The sequence below is a fragment of the Vitis vinifera genome, chromosome 13, assembly GCF_030704535.1.
Source record: "Vitis vinifera cultivar Pinot Noir 40024 chromosome 13, ASM3070453v1".
Classification (NCBI taxonomy): Eukaryota; Viridiplantae; Streptophyta; class Magnoliopsida; order Vitales; family Vitaceae; genus Vitis; species Vitis vinifera.
In genome coordinates this window covers 14,637,621-14,643,046 of record NC_081817.1, presented here as the reverse complement: position 1 = coordinate 14,643,046, position 5,426 = coordinate 14,637,621, and positions in this window count along the sequence as shown.

The window sequence follows — 5,426 nt, the reverse complement described above, 5'->3', positions numbered from 1 at the left end:
GCAGGTTGAATTGGAAACAAGAAACTTTTCAGAGAATTAAAAACCCTTGATCTTGTTATATGTTTTTCCAATATAAAGAAGAAAAAATGAATGAGACTTTATTACGTGATTATATTTACTTGTCTTTGGTCTATAAACCTTTTAATAACTTCAAACCAAGAGAGGATGAAAGATAGAAACCAAGGTAGAGAAACAGAGCAAATTAGTGGAGCCAATAATGTGTTGTATGTATTTTTATATGAAGCATTCTATTGTTTTAGATCACCTTTACTTTGTCATGTTGCAAGGATGACTTTTAGAAAATTGAATGTGTTCATGAATGCACAAAGGAAACTGTTACTACTTTCTAAATAAGACAATTTGTCCATGAGTTTCCAAATTGTCCTGCATCCTGCTTTCTTCATTTTTTTCTTTTACTTAGAGATAATTGTCAGTATGGTTAGTATTTGACAACTTGTTGAGTATTTTTTTTTAGTATTTATTCTATTGCAGCCACATGCCAAAAACAAATATTGAATGCATTAAAAAAACAAAAAAAAATGTCTAAATTGAATTCAAAATTCATTTGATAAGATGGAAAAATCAAAACAAAAGACAAATAAAGAATTAGACATAAAAATTATTTTTAAAATATATTTAAAAACATTTAAAACAGGTTAAAAACATTTCAGGTTAATCATGTTTACCCATGATATAATTAAACCTAAATAGATAGTTGGATAGTCTTGATCATTTTTAAACTAAAAATTTAAATTTTCCCCTCATCATAAATCAAAGTGTGATACCTAGGAATTAATATAAATATTCAATCATATATAAGGCAACCAATGAATATAGAAAGTCACCTAAAGAGTCTACCAAAAAACTTCTGAAATGTAAAAAGCAAAGACCTAACCAAAGTACAACACATATCCACGAATTTTGAAAGAACCGCCTAAAAGAGTCTACCAAAACCCTTTTTAAGTTAATGGGTTGATGTAAAACCGAAGTACTTTATTTGTTACCAAAGACAAATCCAAAATTAATAACAGCTTTGTCAAAGAGATTAACCAGACAATGCCAAAAAATAACTTCAATAGAAAATTGTGAACCAAAACAACAACTGTCAAATTTAGGGTTGCAATATATGAAAAGGACCCTAATGATTCCACCTTCCCCATATGAAAATGACACAAAGTTTGAACCAACTACCAAAAAAGATCCCTAATAAAATCTAACTCAAATGTAAGAAATATTATGAGACAATTAAAACTAAATAATTTTGAGATTTCCATGATAACCAAACATGATGTTCTTCTATATCATTTATTTTTCCCTTAAATTTTTATGGTCATCGGGTAAAACTAAACATACATTAATGGCTAAATGATATAATTATTTAATCTAATTTATGTAAATGTCCTTTAGTAGCTTTCAAGGAAGATATCTTGACTTTGATCATTTTCATATATAAGCCATGTTGTCAATCAACCTTTGTCTCATGGGTTGAGAAATCATGCCATAAGCTTACTCACAATTCACTAGAAATTCTATACATGCACATCTTACTATGACATATCCTTTCTTATATAAGTCCATGCTGATAGAATATACTCTAATACACTATCCCATATTTCTTATTGTTCCCTAATCAAACATAGATTTAAATGACCATCTACATTTTCCAACTAACCTCACACCATCACTCTTCACAGGGAAAACTAGTTATAAAATGTGAAGGAAGCCTCACAAACACAATTCAACAATAATCAAGGTAAAAACCAGCCCACAAAAATGTCTAACAGTCTTGCTGTTCAACATGCTCTTAATTCAATTCAAAAGCAAACCATAACAACAGATAGAGATGCAATAAGTGTATAAAAGGGTCCTAAACAGTTAAACCCCTCAAAACCCAGTTCCTTATAATCAAAATTCAATCATAACAACACATGGAGATGCAAGACAGAGAGTGCATATCAAAGTAATGGGAACTGTAGAGGAGTAAAATTTGTAAACATCAATGGTTCCTCAAAGCCATAACAGAAACACACATATGCATTCAAACATACAATTGAACATCTTTACAAAATTCCAGAGTAATGGGAACTATAAAGGAGCAAAATTTCTAAACATCAATAATTCCTCAAAGCTAAAACCGAATCACACAAATACATCCAAACATACAATTGAGCATCTCTACAAAATTCCTTGAACCTCTAAACCCACCAAACCCGCTCCCACAAAATCAAAATTCCCCACAAAACCCCAAAATAAACCATTGGCATGAGAATCATACTAGAGAAGATAATTATTTAACTAATAAACCATTTCCAAGAAAAAAACAACCATTCTACCTATGGTTTAACCCCATTGTTGAGAAAAAGCAAGAAGGAAATCTGAAACCTAAATAGAGAGAGAAAATGGGAAAGAAATTACCTTGAGAAAGCTTGGTAATGGTCATGGAACCAATGAGCTACACAACGATGGGATGGGCTAGGATTGGGGGTCGGGGTTGGAGTCGTGATTTGAGAAGGTTTTAAAAGCTTGTTTTTTAAAATTCGGTAATAAGTCATCAAAAACTAGAAAAACAAACAATCTAAATTCTAAAAGCAAATTGTTTTAAGCAAAAATTCAAAAAAAAACAAACACACTTTTAGATCTTATGTGCAACTCTTAATGCACCTAAGTCAGGTATAATGCAAAATATGCAAACAAGAATGCTTATAAAGTATTACACATGAAATAAGGATAGATAAAAGTGAAACTGAAACATCATTAAATAAATAATGAATTCCAAATTTATTACATCATGTCATACTTTTAAGGGCTTTATCCTAACAGATATCACATCTTTCCATATTTATTTATTCAATTGAACAAATAACAATCAATCACAAAAATCACTCATTCATTCACAAATTTAATTTTATCCCTAGGGGTCGTGATATAAAAAAATATCCTACAAAACAAAGTTAGCACACCCTATAAGGGATCTAACATGCTAGAAAATACTCTAAGGCTCTGATACCAGTAGTTGAGAACCCTGAATTACTTTGTTCCCATGCCCTGGATCTCGTTGGATGCATATATCTATCCCTAGGGATCCCTATCTAACAAAATAAAAAATGATGCCTTCAAAACCATTTTAGAATAAAAATTTAGAGATTTTAAACTAATACTTGAATCTAGATGTTCCTGGATCAAAATCCATCCGACAAAGATGAAACATATAAGTCTTGAGGTTTCATACACCCAAGGTCTTTCTACTAATGACTCGAACTACAATCTTGACAGTCTAAAGTGTGGGCTTTGAAAAAGAGGAATCCTAGGCTTTCTCTCTATCTAGAGGTGGAAGATGACTCTTACACCAAAAATTGATGGAAACTCTAACCTCTAAGGGGTATTTATCAAGTTCCCATATTAGGCTTAAATGATTTGAGCCCACGAAGGCTTGGGTCACTTAATTTAGCCTAAAACGAGTCCTAATTGAATATTACTATATAAGGTCATCTAATTAATCAATTGACCTAGTATAGAGACCTTGTTCACTATCCACTATGCAATTTTACATAATTACCAAAATACCCTTATATACAAGAATGAACCTAGAGTTAATCCAACCCTCATAAACCCTGTCATCATGATATACGATCTCAAAGTGGAGACCATTGGGACTTATAGGATTATTGTCTCCCTCATAATCTAATTCGGAAGCTAATTCAATATTCCATTAAGAGAATCAACTACACTCCAATACTCCATGTAAATAATAGTGAAATGGAGCTCGAATCCATGACTTACTATCCACTACATGCAGACTCCCATGAATTGGTGTTCATACTTTAACAAGGTAGTGCTATCAACTATCAAGATTACCTTTCCAATCCTTGAATTACAAATCCTACTTATTAAATGATCAACTGACATACTCTACTTGCAAGAAGCATATGTCAAAGTCCATTAAAGGAATTATAGTGACCGTAGATTTCAAGATCACAGGTCCTTTGGATCACCTAAGATGACACATTGTCTCAATCCTATGAGATATCATGGTGCCTCTATTGAGAATACCTGTTGCCACAAACCTCTATCAATAATGACACAATCATAAGGATATATGACCACTTTAGGGTCTTACTCGTAGGTTAAAGCCTCCTATTGATTTTAGAACAAACTAAATATCATCTCAAGGTTGAAAGTCCATTTGTCCATATAGTATCGTAGCTTGGTGAATCACGACAATAGATAACCTTACATCATGATTCACCATAGGTGCTATCCAATGTGTGTCCAATACACTAGTGCACTCACCATGGGAAGCCTATCCTGACGCCCAAAACAAGTCATCCCTTCAATTAGGAGGTGGTGCACTACAGTCTTTACTAGATTATCCAAATTCATAAACTAAATGTGGAAAACTTATCTACTTACAAGGACGTCATGACTTGTATCTTCTATGCAATTCTTAGTGCACCCAAGTCATGTAAAATATAAGAGATATGAGGTGAATGCCCAAATCAATGTCAATGCATAAAAAAGATAGCAATAGGATAGTCAAATCTGACTTTGTTATGTGAGGGGCTCGATCTCAATATATATTCAATATTATGGGGAGGATGGTGACCCCTAAGGATGATCAACAATGAGACATAAACTGGTTGTATGATATCCCTCAATAAGAATATGTGCAAGTAAACAATCATTCAAACATTTATCTTATCATTTTATCATCATGTCTTATATGATCAATTTTTTATAACAATTTAATTTTGATTATTAATATTTTATACAATGGTGATTGTGTAATGTTTTTAAATGAATATGTAGAATAATTGATGCATGACCAACCATTCAAACCACTAATTAAAACCTTTATGGACTAATTTCGAGAGAAAATGACAACAAAATTATTTTACTTCAAAAATTTGTTTATGTAGTGTTGAGAGTTGACTCCTAGTTTGGAGGAATTTTACTAGGTGTTTGAAGTTTAAAGTTTAAAATTTAGTTTGATATGTTCAGAAAATATTAAAGTGAACATGGTGATTAAAATATTATATATATATTTTTTATTAATGCTTTATATGGTGTTGATTGATACATAATCAAAGTCAAGTGAATAATTTTGGTTTACAAAACTTAACTCCATAGTTATTTATAAATGAATCATAAAGATGGTTAAGTTCATGTGAAATTTTAGAATCAAAATTTAATATGTTTAAGTCCAAGTGAAGATTTTGATTTTAAGAACTTAAATCTGTAACTCTTTCAAAATTTTGAGAACTTAACTCTGCATATTGAGAACTTAACTCTAGCTATATATATTTATATTTTTTAATGAAACATGATCATAGTTAAGTTTAAATAGATGTTATAATTGAGAACTTAACCTCGATTAAGTTCTTCATTAATACAAATTAATTAGTTAAGTTCTTTATAAATCAAACCTA